Raw genomic sequence first — 20,308 nt, 5'->3', positions numbered from 1 at the left:
TTCTGCCTTTGTCTACAACCGATGTTTCAACCTTTAAGACTATAAAGAATCCAGAAGCAAAAGTCATTGAAGAAACAATACTGCCTAATAGAAAAGTATGACCAGCAGATTTACAAATGTCAAAAATGAATTATCGTTGACAAAAAGTCAGTAGAACAGCACATGGCAAGCATCTGGATAATTTATTGGAAACCTCAGGCTCTCCTTCACATCTGAGGAGGCGTTCTACATATTTTACATTACACATATAAGAGTAAGCATGTTATCTTTAATTTACAGACTTAAAATTTCAATAGTACAGACAAGAAAAACATACATGCATTTTAAATTCGTTCATGGTAAACACACTGTCCAGTCATATTAATGTGACAACCTGTGAAAAGCCCGCGCAAACCACATTTTGAAGCGTGGAGCGCTGTGAGAAGTGAAGGAAGGAAGTGAGTGAGGTTCTGGAAGTTACCGACAGGGACGTGGGGCCGTGCCGACTCCAATGCCGTGGCCGGTTGCACTACATTCCTCGGCTAACGATCCATGACGCGGACAGCCCGATCTAAGTGCTCCCGTAGATCCTTGATTGGTTTTGGCCAGGGTAGTACGGTAAACTCATCCTGGTGCGCTTCAAATCACGCACGTAGTGTGACACACACCATTGTCCTGCCGGTAGGTGCCATCGTAGGGAGGAAAAACAAATTGCGTATAGCAGTGGCCGTGGTCCCCAAGGATTGCCGCATACTTGTGTTCATCCATTGTGCCTTTCAGAATGACGACATCACCCACGGAATGACGTGTGTCCTGAACCTTTTCAACAACTACAGCATGGTGTTTGCTGTTGCAGTTACAGTACTGGAGTGCAAACTGCAGCCTTCGCGGTCGATGAAAGGGTGTGGGAACCAGGCGCCTGCAGCGGAGCGTGCGTGGCAACGTTCGCTGGATGGTCGTTCGAAGTCCCTTGGTCCATCCCGACGGAGAGTTGTTCAACAGCTACACGCCTGTTGGTCCGTTCACGCCTCCGCAGTCATCGATCATCCTGTCATCTGCGGCTCGTGCTGCACAATAATTCCCTCGGCATCGGTTTTGGATAGCGCGGTTTTGCCAGCCACGGCATACTATAGCCACAGCGCCACGCGAGCAGTTTATAGAAATAGCCGTTTTTGAAATCCGGTCACGCTTGGCCCGAATGTCAACGACGAAGCCCTTTTGGACGTCAGATAAATTCCTTCGTTTCCGCTTTACGACAAGGACTGCACTGTTTTCTGGGTCCCTCCCGACGCGCTTTATATACGGTACACTGGTAATGGTGCAATCTTTCACCTTTAGTCGCTACTGCACGTTTACGTCGAACGTTACCGTTGGTAACGTTAATCCGTCTGGACTGTGTATTACATTATGCCTGTTACACTGAATTTGGAAAAGTTTGAATAGTATATATGCTTTATAGATCTAGAAAAGGCATATGACCGGGTTCCTAGGAGGAAGTTATTGTCTGTTCTACAAGATTATGGAATAGGAGGCAAACTTTTGCAAGCAATTAAAGGTCTTTACATGGATAGTCAGGCAGCAGTTAGAGTTGACGGTAAATTGAGTTCATGGTTCAGAGTAGTTTCAGGGGTAAGACAAGGCTGCAACCTGTCTCCACTGTTGTTCATATTATTTATGGATCATATGTTGAAAACAATAGACTGGCTGGGTGAGATTAAGATATGTGAACACAAAATAAGCAGTCTTGCATATGCGGATGACTGAGTTGTGATGGCAGATTCGATTGAAAGTTTGCAAAGTAATATTTCACAGCTAGATCAGAAATGTAAGGACTACGGTATGAAGATTAGCATCTCCAAAACGAAAGTAATGTCAGTGGGAAAGAAATATAAACGGATTGAGTGCCAAATAGGAGGAACAAAGTTAGAACAGGTGGACGGTTTCAAGTACTTAGGATGCATATTCTCACAGGATGACAACATAGTGAAAGAACTGGAAGCAAGGTGTAGCAAAGCTAATGCAGTGAGCGCTCAGCTACGATATACTCTCTTCTGCAAGAAGGAAGTCAGTACCAAGACTAAGTTATCTGTGCACCGTTCAATCTTTCGACCAACTTTGTTGTATGGGAGCGAAAGCTGGGTGGATTCAGGTTACCTTATCAACAAGGTTGAGGTTACTGATATGAAAGTAGCTAGGATGATTGCAGGTACTAGTAGATGGGAACAATGGCAGGAGGGTGTCCACAATGAGGAAATCAAAGAAAAACTGGGAATGAACTCTATAGATGTAGCAGTCAGGGCGAACAGGCTTAGATGGTGGGGTCATGTTACACGCATGGGAGAAGCAAGGTTACCCAAGAGACTCATGGGGCCCGCATCTCGTGGTCGTGCGGTAGCGTTCTCGCTTCCCACGCCCGGGTTCCCGTGTTCGATTCCCGGCGGAGTCAGGAATTTTCTCTGCCTCGTGATGGCTGGGTGTCGTGTGCTGTCCTTAGGTTAGTTAGGTTTAAGTAGTTCTAAGTTCTAGGGGACTAATAACCACAGCAGTTGAGTCCCATAGTGCTCAGAGCCATTTGAACCATTTTGAAACTCATGGGTTCAGCAGTAGAGGGTAGCAGGAGTCGGGGCAGACCAAGGAGAAGGTATCTGGATTCGGTTAAGAATGATTTTGAAGTAATAGGTTTAACATCAGAAGAGGCACCAGTCTTAGCACTGAATAGGGGATCATGGAGGAATTGTATAAGGGGGGCTATGCTCCAGACTGAACGCTGAAAGGCATAATCAGTCTTAAATGATGATGATGATGATGGTGATGATGATGATGATGATGATGAATAGTACAGACAAGAAAAACACACGCATAGCTTTATTCGTATATGGTAAATAAAACAATAGTTAGAGATTACAGTAAGGTAGGTTTTTAATTAGCGTTAACAGGAATAGGCATGGAGAAAGGAATGGACGAGAGAGGAAAGAAGTAATGTGATAACAGACAGGGTGTGTCAGCCTGAAACTGCCGGTAGAGGTATGCGACCGTTTTTATTAATATAATTGACGAAGTTTTAGAAAAGATGAGTGGTCGCAAACCAGATTTACTGGTGTAAACAATACAACAAATAATTAGCTATACATTTTCGAAAACACCAAATGTTAAGTGAAGAAAGCGCAAAATCGACCGACATGTCAGAACCAAAATGTACCATTTCATACTTGTGGTATCAACGTTAGATACGACCCTTGTTAGGGGTTGCAGTGATTGACCGCTGTTCGTATTAGTACCGTTGGACCCGCGAGTAGCCGCTAGCGGCGCTCCGCGGCTTGTATCAAGTTTCTAACGAGCTCTCGTCCACTCTTGCTCGGAACGTCAAGTAGTAAAGCAGCATAGCCTTCAGCTGATGGGAAACAACCTCTAACGAGGCGCTTGGTAACGTATGGCCTAAGTGAGGCCTCAATAGCTATCTGTTTATAATTATATGTATGCAGCCAAGAAGAGACCTGTACAACCAGGTATGTACAATACATGTTATTTTTTACCAACGACTTCTAATTATTTTAGTCGTAGCACATCCAAACCATGCAGCCAACACCTTATCTACGTTACTGACAAACCTGCTGTGATTTATATGTTTCTATTTACCATTGGTCGTAAGTCAACATTGGCGACGGCTCGTTCGTCGTCATCATAACAATACTAACAATAACTTTGACAACTTGTTCCTTACTCATACATTCACGAGTCCGCAGCTCGTGGTCTCGCGGTCGCGTTCTTGCTTCCCGAGCACGGGGTCCCAGGTTCGATTCCCGACGGGGTCAGGGATTTTCACCTGCCTCGATATGACTGGGTGTTTGTGTTGTCCTCATAATTTCATCATCATTCAAGAAAATGGCCATATGGGGCTGAGCAAAGGTTGCGAATTTGTATGGACGCTGATAACCGCGCAGTTGAGCGCCCCACTAATCAAACATTATCATCATGGTCATCATATATTCACGAACCATAAAATGTTACATATAATTTAAACTTGGAGAATGGGAATGCTGGTCGTGAAGACAACGAAAAACTCTTATTTTAGTGCGCTCTCACTTCATAGGTAAACCGCATGGTGGAAGACTGCACCACCTTAACGCATTACGGCTGTGCAAATGCCTATACGTATACTAAAAATTAAAACAATAACAATTAAACGTACATGCTGTGTGCCTGCACATAGGCACATTAAAACACACATCGCAGTAGTGCAAAATACAAGAAAGTGCATTACAAAATCATAGAAAATATAGTTTGTCTTGGAAAGGCATGACTTGTCGATGATTGCAAAATGAGCTGTTTATATTTGCAATTACACTTCTTGACAATTTGTCAAATATAAAATCTTAAGACATTTGCCTCTCCTATGGTTTATTATTGCGGCCATCCATATGCTAAAATGTTTACTGCCCGCTAAAAAAGTGAAATACAGCAACAAAAATGCATACAGTGTGCTTGAACGTAAGCACAACAGAAAGGACTTGTTTTGATATGCCAGTGCACTTCCTGACTAAACGTCAAACGTGAAAACTTTAAACATTTCCTCGTGAACCGTTGATGAATCTAACTAACGTAGTGTTCACTAATCACTGTATGGTACGAAAAATAGTAAACGAAAAGGTGGCTGCCTGTGTCCTCAACTTCAGAAAAGTGGTTACGAAAGTTATCATACACTACTGGCAATTAAAATTGCTACACCACGAAGGTGACGTTCTAGAGGCGCGAAATTTAACCGATAGGAAGAAGATGCTGTGATATGCATATGATTAGCTTTTCACAGCATTCACACAAGGTTGGCGCCGATGGCGACACCTACGTCGTGCTGACATGAGGAAAGTTTCAAACCGATTTCTCGTACACAAACAGCAGTTGACCGCCGTTGCCTGGTGAAATGTTGTTGTGATGCCTCGTGTAAGGAGGAGAAATGCGTACCATCACGTTTCCAACTTTGATAAAGGTCGGATTGTAGCCTATCGCAATTGTGGTTTATCGTATAGCGCGTTGATGGAGATCCAATGACCGTTAGCAGAATATGGAATCGGTTGCTTGAGGAGTGTAATGCGGAACGCCGTGCTGCCTGCAAATGGCCTCGTATCATTAGCAGTGGAGAAGACAGGGATCTTATTCACATGGCTGTAACGGAACGTGCAGCCACGTCTCGATCAATGAGTCAACACATGGGGACGTTTGCAAGACAACAACTATCGGCACGAACAGTTCGACGACGTTTGCAGCAGCATTGACTATCAGCTCGGAGACCGTGGCTGCGGTTACCCTTGACGCTGCATCACAGACAGGAGCGGCTGCGATGGTGTACTCAACTACAAACCTGGGTGCACGAATGGCAAAACGTCATTTATTCGGATGAGTCCAGGTTCTGTTATCAGCATCATGATGGTAGCATCCGTGTTTTGGTGACATCGCGGTGAACGCACATTGGAAGCGAGTATTCGTCATCGCCATACTGGCGTATCACCCAGGGTGATGGTATGGGGTGCCATTGGTTACACGTCTCGGTCACCTCTTGTTCGCATTGACGGCACTTTGAACAGTGGACGTTACATTTCAGATGTGTTACGACCCGTGGCTCTACCCTTCATTCGATCCCTGCGAAACCCTACATTTCAGCAGGATAACGCACGACCGCATGTTGCAGGTCCTGTATGGGCCTTTATGGATACAGAAAATGTTCGACTGCTGCCCTGGCCAGCACATTCTCCAGATCTCTCACCAATTGAAAACGTCTGGTCAATCGTGGCCGAGCAATTGGTTCGTCACAATACGCCAGTCACTACTCTTGATGAACTGTGGTATCGTGTTGAAGCTGCATGGGCAGCTGTACCTGTACACGCCATCCAAGGTCTGTTTGACTCAATGCCCAGGTGTATCAAGGTCGTTATTACGGCCAGAGGTGGTGGTTCTGGGTACTGATTTCTCAGGATCTATGCACCCAAATTGCGTTAAAATGTAATTACATGTCAGTTCTAGTATAATATATTTGACCAATGAATACCCGTTTATCATCTGCATTTCTTTTTGGTGTAGCAATTGTAATGGCCAGTAGTGTTGTTTCTAAGTGCCTATCATAACAAATTCTCAAAAAGACTTAAAAGCCATATCCTACCACTACAGATTTGCTCCTTGTGAGGTAATGGACGAGGTTTGGCGCCCTGAAAGTGTTCTTGGAGTTCAGAGTTCGCGCGGCCCCGCGGGTGGGGGGCCTCTCGGCGGGCCACGTCGTGCCGAGCATCGGCAGCAGCAACAGCGGTGGGCGGACCGCGTGGCTGGAATTCCGTGTTGACGCTGTGTCGAGGACTGTGCTTTGTGTCAATGAAGGAGATGTGTAGCCCGGGAGTGCTAAAGGTGGCGAACTTTGTGAAACCATAATAGCAGACATTTCACAGCTCACGTAGAAATTAATACCAGCCAGAGGAATCATGATGCCTTAAAAAGAAACGCATACATTCATCATACAATGTAGGCTTTCACAGCCGGTGTTGTCTTCATTAAATGATCTGCTGAACGGAATGACCAGTCTAATGAGTACACAGTATGGTTTGAGAGTAAATCGGAGAAAGTCGAAGGTAATGAGAACTAGTAGAAATGAGGACAGCTAGAAACTTAACATCAGGATTGATGGTCACGAAGTCAATGAAGTTAAGGAATTCTGCTACCTAGGCAGTAAAATAACCAATGACGGACGGAGCAAGGAGGACATCAAAAGCAGACTCGCTATGGCAAAAAAGGCATTACTGGCCAAGAGAAGTCTACTAATATCAAATACCGGCCTTAATTTGAGGAAGAAATTTCTGAGGATGTACGACTGGAGTACAGCATTGTATGGTAGTGAAACATGGACTGTGGGAAAACCGGAACAGAAGAGAATCGAAGCATTTGGGATGTGGTGCTATAGACGAATGTTGAAAATTAGGTGGACTGATAAGGTAAGGAATGAGGAGGTTCTACGCAGAATCGGAGAGGAAAGGAATATGTGGAAAACACTGATTAGGAGAAGGGACAGGATGATAGGACATCTGCTAAGACATGAGGGAATGACTTCCATGGTACTAGAGGGAGCTGTAGAGGGCAAAAACTGTAGAGGAAGACAGAGATTGGATTACGTCAAGCAAATAATTGAGGACGTAAGTTGCAAGTGCTACTCTGAGATGAAGAGGTTAGCACAGGAAAGGAATTCGTGGCGGGCCGCATCAAACCAGTCAGTAGACTGATGACCAAAAAAAAAAAAAGTTGTCTTCAGTTGAACCTTCCGGGCTGAGAGGCCGTGGTCGATGTATAAAATTTCTAGCTGACGCTTAGGACACATCGAAAAATCGGTCGTAGCTGAGCATCTCTTTCTAGATGGGAATCACGAAATTAAATTTAATGAGACAAGCGTTCTAGCACGAACGGTCAATTATCATGCGCGCATGTGTAGAGAAGCAATAGAAATTCACAAACACCGGAACAATTTTAATAGAAAAGAGGAAATTTTAAAGTTGGACAAAATATGGATGTCGACGTTGCGCCAGCAGAATGACAATCGATTACTCTTAATCGAGATTGATGTCGCCTTCCAAAGATAGGCATACCGTCGGCATCACGTGACGAATGGTGGTGCCCTCTATGCGCTCTATAAGTGCGAGAGTACCTGGAGCGTCAGTGGCACTAGCCGGATGACCTCAGAAGATTTCTCCTGCAGATGGAGACGAAACGTCAGGTAGAAATTTTATACTTCGACCACGGCCTCTCAGCCCGGAAGTTTCAACTCAAGAAACATATACATTGCCATTATTTGCACGACAATTCTGATGGCGTAATCAGATTTTCAATATCTATATTAGTTTAAAGTTTAGTATCTGAATGTAAATTATACAAGCAGCAACGAATTTTCAAAATCTAAACGGTTCATCCGATTTTATTGATCGACGTGTCTTTAGAAAGTTATTAGTGTAAACCTAAATTGGCATGAATTACAGGCATGTATCGTGGATAGTGGTCCGTCCTCGTGGTCTCGCGGTAGCGTTCTCGCTTCCCGAGTACGGGGTCCCGGGTTCGATTCCCGGCGGGGTCAGGGATTTTTCCTGCCTCGACATGACTGGGTGTTGTTGTGTCGTCATCATCATCATCATTCATCCCCATTACGGTCGGAGGAAGGCAACGGCAAACCACCTCCATTAGGACCTTGCCTAGTAAGGCGTTGCGGGTCTCCCGCATCGTTCCCCTACGCTCTGTAAAGAAGCATGGGACTTCATTTCCATTTTTTCCAACTTGAATAGTACTTGAATTACTGGAGGTCAAAGTGGCCAATTACTATTAATCGCGTCAGGCCATACACGAAAAAACGGTAGCAGCATGCTTACAGATATATTCATTCGTGCCGTGTGGGATTAGCCGAGCGGTCTGAGGCGCTTCAGTCATGGACTGTGCGGCTGATCCCGGCGGAGGTTTGAGTCCTCTCTCGGACATGGGTGTGTGTGTTTGTCCTTAGGATAATTTAGGTTAAGTAGTGTGTAAGCTTTGGGACTGATGACCTTAGCACTAAAGTCCCATAAGATTTCACACACATTTGAACATTTGATTTATTCATTCGTCTATGTCTTTGTTTATATCCGATATATATTAATCACAAAGAAATTTGTTAAATATTTAATGTGTTTTAGAAAGCACAGAGACATTAGGCTACTGGCCTACCTTTTCTTTCTATTCTTTTGGTATACGTTTATTTGATTTGTTTATGTATTCAATAACGTTTGTTAGAGTGTGTCCAGCCGTAGGAATATTTATTGAATTTCAAGTTATTTAAATGAAATCCAGTATTTCGTATGTGTTTCAATTTGTTTGTGAGTGTGTGTTGGCTTGAAGAAATGGAGGGAGTGCTCTAGCCAAACACAGTCCTCGTTAGTGGGGAGACTGGATGGAAGTGGGGGTGGGGAGTGTTGTACAGGACAAGAGGGTGCCGGAGGGGAAGCAGCGACAGCCAGACGCGGGAAAGACTTGGACGATGGAGCAGTTTGCGCGTGGTCGCGGGAGATAAAAATATTTCCAAGTGCCGACTTGTGCAATTGTGAGACTTTCGCGGTTTCTGCAGTGAAGACGTAGTATGCGTTTAGAAGTGAATGTCTCGAGAGCTATGTTGTTGTTCATAACTAATTACCTGAAGTAGGGATCTATTGTTTCCCTGTTATTCAACTTATATTTTATTTAATTGCTGGACCATCGACACAAATAAGTGTTTTGCAATAATAAACGGCATTCTTAAAGGTACTTCTGCTATCGTAATCATCATTTAAAGTCGTTTAAAATAGTACCAGCAGGTTTTATTTAACTGCAGTCTTTCATTTATAAATTACTATGTCACATTCAAAATTCGCAATTGCCGAGTGATAGGAACCTTTGACCATTCGATTCATGTGTGTATTCATATTGTATACTGTAGACTCAGCAGTATTTGGCTTGTAATGCGGCAGCTTCGTATCCCATCCCCTAGACAACGACACCAGCTAAAACTTTAAATATTTCCACTCTGAATCAGTCCGCAATTAGGGGCTCGTCCGGGATTTGTGTCCTGCAAAGTGGTAACTCCTTTGCTGTCTGTTATTCAGTGTACTATGCGAAGTGTAAAAACCATTGCAAAACCAATTGAGACTTCTGTAGAGTGAACCTCTCACAAAACAAAGTGTGGGATCTGTTTCTTTGCGCAAGTAGGCTTCTGGAAATAGTGAAATTACGCAGCAATCTTTTGTGAAAATGGCGCAAGAAATATTAACGGATGTGTTTTACTTCATCTCTAAATTCCATTTTGCCTGCGGCAACCTTAGCAAAAACACTTTCACCTAGCCTCCTAATATTATCTCCATGGTATGCATTTGAGAAACTGATCTGCAAAATTGTCCCGATTTCCTTATTTATTGCATCCTTGTCCAAATCAAACTTTTCTAGCCGGTGAAGCGTAGATACAAAAAACCACTTTTCTTGGTTTTCATGATGGCAAGAATCTACTGGGATCATAATATCTGATCCTATTTGTTTCCGAAAAATGCCTAGTTTGAGCTTTGAATTTTCCCTGTTTATCTGTATATCTAAAAAAACTAAGGGTCCCTTCCTTTTCAAATCCAGTCGCAAACTCAATATTTTCATACATGGAATTTAATTTCTGGACTAAGTATTATGCTTCTTTAACATTACCCGCAAAGATAATGAAAATGACATACACATATCTGTAATACATAATGACTTTTTCTTAAGACAAAAATTCATTTTCCAGATCATTAATAATCACAGACAAACTCGAACTCATATGCAAACCATCTTTCTGAAGGAAAGTTTTCATTCGAACATGAAATAATTAAAGGAATGTGGAAATTTTGTATTTACGATCAGCTGTGCTGTATACAGGTGCTCAGCTTTCTCGTACTTAACGAGATTTGCATAAACAATCGCGAAATTTTCTTCTGTCGTTATACTCACGAACAAATTTTTCAAATATCGTGAAACATAAGGATGGCATTTTCTGACAGAGTAAACTTTTTCAAATGCTGTACCACGTCATAACTATTCTTCACTGCACATACTTTACGACATGTGATAATTCTTTAATTTTATTGTGAAACAATCCGTTAACAAAGTAAATAGGACTTTGACTAGCACTCACCACCTGGCTGATAGGCATCTCCAATTTTTGTAGCTGAATTTGGTTTTTCAGGATAGACATTTTAGAATTCATCTTAATAAGTCGTTTTTTCTTCCGACTTGTGTCTAACTGGGCGTCACCACTGTTAACCTCCGATCTAATCTCATTGGCATAGTTAGTAAGACGATTTTTTTAACTTCTACGATACTATTTTCATTAAAAAGTCCACTTTTTTATTAATGTAGTGACAGTCGCTAGTTAGCACCAAGGACCTACTCTGGTCTGCCTTGGACACTAAGAGCTTCTTGTCATACAATATTTCGTTTTCAGGAAAGCAAGAATCTAACGGTATAATGAGGTCCGATTTGTTGGTTTCCGAAAAATAGCTAATTTGAGCTTTGAATTTTCCCTTGTTGGATTCTCGCCATCCTGGAAGCCAAAAAAGGAACAAGCTGTCAAAGTTATCGTTTGCTATGAAACGGTATTTATTGGTTCTGACAGTTAGACTTTGAGCTTTCTTATTAACATTTGGTGTTTAAAAAATGTATAACTAAGTATTTATTGTATTGTGTACATCAGGACTTCTGATCATGGGCAGAGCCTGAAACATGTCATTTGGAATAAATGCACCAAGACAACAATTAGTACCTGTGCTGCTACTCAGCTTTTTTAAAATTCACTCAATTATACAAACAATTGATGCATAGGAAGAGAAGCTGGTGTTGCCCCCAGAGGAGCAGCGTAAGTGGGAGGAGATGGGAGCGTTGGCTTCATTACCCGACTGAGGGGAAGCTAAAATATGATGAGGGTGACACAGGGAAGTGCCTCAACTTCTTCTTAAAATCAGCAGGGCATCGCACTGTGCGAAGTGTGTCCCAGAGTCGGGCAGCAGCGACCGCACAAGAGTTTGCGCATGTTTTAGCTTCGTGAATGGACACAGCTAGACTATTACGTAGGTAGCACCTTGTATTTTTATTATGATTGCACAAAAGATGTTTAATCTCTGAGGCGAGGTAATAGGGCGCTTGCTAAATGAGGAACAGGTTGAGTAAAAAGAACCTGTAGTAGTCCTGTAACATGTCTGGCTGCAATCACCCTAACACGGTGTATGCACCACTGATGTGGTCGTATCGACGAATGTTCCAGATGTGAAGCAACTTATGCATTCATGGTTAGCTCTAATCGTCTTGTGTGTTCACTACCCATGACATCTTGAATTACATCACACTAGTGGAGATGAGATAGAACGAATGATTGGGCACGAGTTTGTGTGGCCGGCCGCTGTGACCGAGCGGTTCTAGGCGCTTCAGTCGGAACCGCGCGACCGCTACGGTAGCAGGTTCGAATCCTGCCTCGGGCATGGGTGTGTGTGATGTCCTCAGGTTAGTTAGGTTTGAGTAGTTCTAAGTTCTAGGGGACTGATGAGCTCAGATGTTAAGTCCCATAGTGCTCAGAGCCATTTGAACCATTTGAGTTTGCGTGTCATCTATTCAAATTTCGCGCCAGTCGCATCTCAGTAGTGGCGGTAGTAGAGCCACTATGAGGATGCAAATCCGGTTTGCTTTAACTACAAGCTGTAACGGTCGTGAGAGGCAGTTACCTTTGAGATTGGACGTGGTGAGTTGATGTTAGTCAAGAATGCCTATAAGGCGACTGAGTCACCATTATCAACAGCTCAGTGACGTCGTGTAATAGTGCTACGAGAAAACTGACATTCCTTCTGCGATACTGCAGAAACACTCGGCAGTGATTGCTGGCAGCGGTGGGCACGAGAATGACCGTCGCAAGAAGACCGGGCTCCAAACGGCCACGTGGCGCTACCGAGAGGGAAGACGATCACGACCGGCGCCTGGCTCTGTCGCATTGTACTGCATCTTCAGCAACAGTTTGAGCAGCAGTTGGCACCACTGTGACCCAACGAGCTGCTAGAAATCGGTTACTTCAAGGACAGCTCCGAACCAGACGCCCTATAGCGTGCATTCCACTGACCGCAAACCTCCGCCATTTGCGACTTCAGTGGTGTCAAACGAGAGTTCATTGGAGGACAAGATGTAAGTCTGTTGTGATTTCTGATGAAAGCTGGTTTTATTTTGGACTACTGCAGAGCGGATACACCGAAATTGATGCAGCATGCCCACTAGTTTCCCTTGTCAAGTGTGCATACTATTCCATTCCTCTGTTTTATTGAGTTAAGGGGCTCCGGAACGCCCTATACTTGCAATGTTAAAATAACGCTTATAAATTACATCTTTCCTCACAAAGTATTTGAGGTAGGAAGTTGAACTTTTTACAGATTATTTATTGGAATATGGGCTACAACTTAACACAGGGATTTTACAAAATTTTAGTTCAGTTATTAAAGATGATTTTTTTTCAATTGTAATGAAAATTCACAACTTTTTTTGCAATTTTTTATTTATATATTCAAAAATATACAGTTTTTGGGAAAAAGGCTGTGTTAAGTTATGCGGAAGGTACTGTGTAACATTTACTGAAAGTTTGAAACAAATATGTTTGGAAGATCCTTAGAAAACATGTAATTAGTATGAGAAAATAAAAGTTTTGGGAATCGAGCGACAAAGATTGGATTAACTTTTTAGTGCATTCCAGGTCCATAGGATGGATTATCTTCATCCTCTGCAATCTCCTCCTCCAGCTTCCTCTTGTTCCTCCTCCTGTTTACTCTTGCTTGTATTTCTAGACTCTTTACAGCCCTGTCTGCAGCCCGAAGGCGTTCCTTGTCTAAAGCAAGCATCGCTCGTACCATGTTAGAACCTATCTTCATTCCCATATTTCTAAATACCTTGCACCTTACAATGTTGCCATCATTGAAAGTCGCAACAGCATCATACACACCAAAGTGAAGTGTTTCTATTCCAACAAATACAGTCTTGGGGATTCTCGACCATATAACACTATTTACACTTTCATTGGGGTTTTGAGTTTTTCCGTGAATACACTTTTTCAACAGTTCAGGTGCTGCTAAGTCTCTGAAAATAGGTTAGCCACAACACATACTATATCTCACATCACTAAAATGTACCTGATGAACACGGACGTTAATAATAACACCATTTGACAGCAGTTTAACAGCGCCACAGTGGGTCACGCCCATGTAGAACACATTTTAAAAAAATTTAAAAATAGTTGTAGTCTTCGGAATTGAATAAATTATATATCTATTGAAAGGTAATAGTCTGCAGATTCAGAAAACGCAAAAAAGTAAAAATTGAACTTTTCATGATTTTGAGCCATTCCGGAGCCCCTTAATTGAAACAACACGATTGCATTTCGGTGACAAATAAAGGAAGATCGTCGGACAACACAGAGCATTTTTGTTTGGGAAATGCGACTCTGTGAGTATGCGTGTTAATACATGTCTTCTAATAAGTGTTAAGCTTTTTGATATATAATACGTCATTTACGTCTGTTGTGAATCAGAAGGTCATGAGTGTCACTGGACACCCCATTGTGTCTTCAGCGACTATGTAGTCTTTATGTCCGGAAACCTTCAAACGTGCATTGCACACATGTCGAGACCTGCAGATAAATGATCTTGACGTGTGACGGCACACAAATAGCTCAGTATTTTAAAATAATTTCTATTTTGTTGTAGCAGTTCAAGTAGGGATACTCCCCTTGTAGGATACAATTTTTGCTTGTATGTGTATATAAAAGCCTGAAAGAAGAATATCAATTAGGAATCACGTTGGACAAATAAATAATAATAAACATTATACTGTTGATGTGCTACGAAGTGGGAGTGCGCTATCACGTTGGTAGTACCTTCGTCCCACCGATTACTTGGCGTCAGTTCAGAGGAGCATGTGTTGGGGAAGGCGTACCATGCACGTACACCTCTACCTCCGAACTTGTGGAGAAAGTCAACGTTGCACTTCGACATTGTCCAGTCGTGAACATTTGTGGCCGGGTGTCATGGTGCATTCGCATCCATAAAAATTCGATTATTGTTTGGAGTCATTAAGTACAGGGTTATTACAAATGATTGAAGCGATTTCACAGGTCTACAATAAATTTATTATTTGAGATATTTTCACAATGCTTTGCACACACATACAAAAACTCAAAAAGTTTTTTTAGGCGTTAACAAATGTTCGATATGTGCCCCTTTAGTGATTCGGCAGACATCAAGCCGATAATCAAGTTCCTCCCACACTCGGCGCAGCATGTCCCCATCAATGAGTTCGAAAGCATCATTGATGCGAGCTCGCAGTTCTGGCACGTTTCTTGGTAGAGGAGGTTTAAACACTGAATCTTTCATATAACCCCACAGAAGGAAATCGCATGGGGTTAAGTTGGGAGAGCGTGGAGGCCATGACATGAATTGCTGATCATGATCTCCGCCACGACCGATCCATCGGTTTTCCAATCTCCTGTTTAAGAAATGCCGAACATCATGATGGAAGTGCGGTGGAGCACCATCCTGTTGAAAGATGAAGTCGCCGCTGTCGGTCTCCAGTTGTGGCATGAGCCAATTTTCCAGCATGTCCAGATACACGTGTCCTGAAACGTTTTCTTCGCAGAAGAAAAAGGGGCCGTAAACTCTAAACTGTGAGATTGCACAAAACACGTTAACTTTTGGTGAATTGCGAATTTGCTGCACGAATGCGTGAGGATTCTCTACCACCCAGATTCGCACATTGTTTCTGTTCACTTCACCATTAAGAAAAATGTTGCTTCATCACTGAAAACAAGTTTCGCACTGAACGTATCCTCTTCCATGAGCTGTTGCAACCGCGCCGAAAATTCAAAGCGTTTGACCTTATCGTCGGGTGTCAGGGTTTGTAGCAATTGTAAACGGTAAGGCTTCTGCTTTAGCCTTTTCCGTAAGATTTTCCAAACCGTTGGCTGTGGTACGTTTAGCTCCCTGCTTGCTTTATTCGTCGACTTCCGCGGGCTACGCGTGAAACTTGCCCGCACGCGTTCAACCGTTTCTTCGCCCACTGCTGGACGACCCGTTGATTTCCCCTCACAGAGGCATCCAGAAGCTTTAAACTGCGCATACCATCGCCGAATGGAGTTAGCAGTTGGTGGATCTTTGTTGAACTTCGTCCTGAAGTGTCGTTGCACTGTTATGACTGACTGATGTGAGTGCATTTCAAGCAAGACATACGCTTTCTCGGCTCCTGTCGCCATTTTGTCTCACTGCGCTGTCGAGCGCTCTGGCGGCAGAAACCTGAAGTGCGGCTTCAGCCGAGCAAAACTTTATGAGTTTTTCTATGTATCTGTAGTGTGTCGTGACCATATGTAAATGAATGGAGCTACAGTGAATTTATGAAATCGCTTCAATCATTTGTATTAGCCCTGTACAAGAACAGATGGAAATGGTCTCCAACTAGTCGAACATAACAATTTCCAGTCAATGATCGGTTCAGTTTGACGACAGGACCCGCTCCGTTCCATACAAACACAGTTCTCACCATTATGGAGCCACTATCAGTTTGGACAGTGCCTCGCTGACAACGTGGGTCCATGGCTTCATCCGGCCTGCGCCACACTCCAACCATACCACCAGCTTTTACCAACTGAAATTGGGACTCACCTGACCGGGCCACGGTTTTCCAGTCGTGTAGGGTCCAGCCGAGATGGTCACGAGCCCAGGACAGGCGCTCCAGGCGATGTCGTGCTGTTAGCAAAGGCACTCGCGTCAGTCGTCTGGTGTCATATCCCATTAACGTCAGATCTCGCCGCACTGTCCAAGCGGATGCCTTCGTCGTAGGTCGCTCATTGATTTCTGCAGTGAGTTCACACAGTGTTGCTTTGGGCTCCATCGACTCAGGTTAGCAGGAATTCGTGGAAGAGCTAAGCCCCAGCTTGTGACATCATTCATTGATTCGTATTTATTGAACAATTATAAAACCAATAGTAAAACACAATAGCAAAATGATACTAACCTAACACAGTGACTTCCAATTGCATACGCAGGATTAAACAACGTATCTTAAGAGACCTGAAAAATTTAAAGTAAAATTTTTTGAAGGCCGAATGTTACAACGACCAGCACAAATTTAGTAATAGGTAAAATGTTTAAACAAATTTAAATATGCAAACTAACAGAATAGTTCTTGTGGTGTCACCGTCAGACACCACACTTGCTAGGTGGTAGCTTTAAATCGGCCGCGGTCCATTAGTACATGTCGGACCCGCGTGTCGCCACTGTCAGTAATTGCAGACCGAGCGCCACCACACGGCAGCTCTAGAGAGACGTACTAGCACTCGGCCCAGTTGTACGGACGACTTTGCTAGCGACTACACTGACGAAGCCTTTCTCTCATTTGCCGAGAGACAGTTAGAATAGCCTTCAGCTAAGTCCATGGCTACGACCTAGCAAGGCGCCATTAACCATATCTAGAGAGAGTCTCACTTGTATCATCAAGAACGCTGTATACAAATGATGGATTAAAGTTAAGTATTCCAGCAGCTACGTAGTTTTCTTTATAGCATTCATTACGTATCCTCTTTCAGACCTAACGCCAGCCGGCGTGTGTAAACGCGTGCCTTTCGGTTACCCGTCACTGTGGACTGGCTGTCTTGTCAGTCCACAACAGTTCTAAAGTACAAGTGAGAATTTAACACGGTCTTTTAAGAAAGCTGACAAATTGAAGCAATATAAGAGTCAACAAATGGCCCCGCTGACTAAGGACACTTGATACAGGAAGGGCACGGCATCAAAAGGAATCCAAGCCAAGAGCAAAAATATGCGAATTCTGAAAAGATTTAGGCCCGCGCGAACCAGAGAAAATAAAATTTAACTTAAACAACAGTCGCCGTGCCGCAGAGCTGTTTTACACAAGGCAACGGCAGCGGCGAACTCGAATTCCGACCGACACCGTCGGGCCTTCGGTACGCTCACCCTTCCCAGGCTGGGTCAGCTGCACGCATAGACTGGAAAAACAGCAGCTGACCCACGCGGCAACAGCAGAGCGCCCGTAAAACAAGCGTCATGCTACAAAAAGATGACTAGAAACGCCAACACCTCAGTTAGTGCGACAACACACTTTCAGCAAATGACTGCCCCAACAAGTAATCCAGAATAAGTTACAACACTCGGCAAACGGCAAAATAAATTGAATTTCGAGAACAGTACAGTTTAAACACTGGCAAGAACCAACAGTAAGAATATTAACATAAGAAAACTACAAACACAGTTCAACTAATTTTGAAGTAACAATTTGAGCTTCCCTTGAAATCCTGGTTCTATTAATACACTACTAGTCATTAAAATTGCTACACCATGAAGATGACGTGCTACAGACGCGAAATTTAACCGACAGGAAGAAGATGCTGTGATATGCAAATGATTAGCTTTTCAGAGCATTCACTCAAGGTTGGCGCCGGTGGCCACACCTACAACGTGCTGACATCACGAAAGTTTCCAACCGATTTCTCATACACAAACAGCAGTTGACCGGCGTTGCCTGGTGAAACGTTGTTGTGATGCCTCGTGTAAGGAGGTGAAATGCGTACCATCACGTTTCCGACTTTGATAAAGGTCGGATTGTAGCCTATCGCGATTGCGGTTTATCGTATCGTAACATTGCTGCTCTCGTTGGTCGAGATCCAATGACTGTTAGGAGAATATGGAATAGGTGGATTGAGGAGGGTAATACGGAACGCCTTGCTGGATCCCAACGGCCTCGTATCACTAGCAGTCGAGATGACAGACAACTTATCCGCATGGCTGTAACGGATCGTGCAGCCACATCTCGATCCCTGATTGAACAGATGGGGACGTTTGCAAGAAAACAACCATCTGCACGAAGAGTTCGACGACGTTTACAGCAGCATGGACTGTCAGCTCGGAGACCATGGCTGCGGTTACACTTGACGCTGCATCACAGACAGGAGAGCCTGCGATGGTGTACTCAATGACGGACCTGGGTGCGCGAATGCCAAAACGTCATTTATTCGGATGAATCCAGGTTATGTTTACAGCATCGTGATGGTCACATCCGTGTTTGGCGACATCGCGGTAAACGCACATTGGAAGCGTGTATTCGTCATCGCCATACTGGCGTATCACCCGGGGTGATGGTACGGGGTGACATTGCTTACACGTCTCGGTCACCTCTTGTTCGAATTGACGGCACTTTGAACAGTGGACGTTACATTTCAGATGAGTTACGACCCGTGGCTCTACCCTTCATTTGATCCCTTCGAAACCCTACATTTCAGCAGGATGATGGACGACCACATGTTGCAGGACCTGTACGGCCCTTTGTGGATACAGGAAATGTTCGACTGCTGCCCTGGCCAGCACATTCTCCAGATCTCTCATCAACTGAAAACGTCTGGTCGATGGTGGCCGAGCAACTGGTTCGTCACAATACGCCAGTCACTACTGTTGATGAACTGTGGTAACGTGTTGAAGCTCCATGGCCACCTGTACCTGTACACGCCATCTACGGTCTGTTTGTCTCAATGCGCAGGCGTATCAAGGCCGTTATTACGGCCAGAGGTGGTTGTTCTGGGTACTGATTTCTCGGAATCTGTGTATCCAAATTGCGTGAAAATGTAATCACATGTCAGTTCTAGTATAATATGTTTGTCCAATAAATAGCCGTTTATCATCTGCATTTCCTCTTGGTGTAGAAATTTTAATGGCCAGTAGTGTAATATAACGGTTGGATACCAGTACAAGACGGCCCGCAGTCCCAAACACGCTACAAGAATCAGATAAGGAATCTCGCCTTACAACGCCCAGTGGTGCCAGCACAGAAAATTACACAGGTCTCCGGCAGTGCACCCGGTACAGTAACGGATCTGGCCATGTCTGGAACTGAAACATAATTAAAAGGTCACGTTAATCATGAACGGTCATGACACCACTAAGAGCAATAAAGACGGCAGTGATATTCCCATGTGTTGCACAGACGTTGACAGTACTAATGTTACGCATTATTTGGCAACGAGAAACACTACTAAAACCAACCAATAACCCGGGGTTACTTTTCAGGAAAGCAACACAGCGTGCTCAGCTAATACAGAGGTGGACAGGCCCAGACAGTTCCTATAAGCGATACGGAACACACTACTGCGGATAGAAATTTCTTGAAAGCACAAATTCACAACCCAAGGAGGAATCGCATTGCCGTTGCAACGGTTCCCTCCGAGTGGAGTCGGTCAAGACATTGATCACAGGGGCGTGACGACACACACGTGTTTCCTCCAACCGACTTCCTTCCTCCAACCGACTTCCTTCCTCCACATTACTCTGTGATTGTTCTTTCCACACTCGCCCAGCTCGCAAACGTTTCAAATCGAAAGACGCGGCGCAAGAACGTCACCCGGCGAGCAGAGGGCAAACTGAACAGAGATACGATCCACAGACTGTAATTGATACGAGCCAACACGGCTCATGCTTCTGTTTGCACTGTAAACTCAATGAAACGACGCTGCTCTCGGTCGTTAAGCGAAGGCCGTCCGCCAGTGCGTTGTCCATAGGGAGAGGTAATGACTGAAATGTGGTATTCTCGCCTCTCTCTTGACACTGTGGACCTTGGAATTCTGAGTTCCCTAACAATTTCCGAAATGGAGTGTCCCATACCTCTAGGTCCAACTACCATTCCCTGTTCATAGTCTGTTAATCCCCGTCACGCGGCTATAATCACGTCGGAAACCTTTTCACATGAATCGGTTGAGTACAAAAGA

This window comes from Schistocerca cancellata, chromosome 3 (genome assembly GCF_023864275.1).
Source record: "Schistocerca cancellata isolate TAMUIC-IGC-003103 chromosome 3, iqSchCanc2.1, whole genome shotgun sequence".
In the NCBI taxonomy this organism is placed as follows: domain Eukaryota; kingdom Metazoa; phylum Arthropoda; class Insecta; order Orthoptera; family Acrididae; genus Schistocerca; species Schistocerca cancellata.
The sequence above is the reverse complement of the archived record's forward strand: the minus strand, read 5'-3'. Positions refer to the sequence as shown.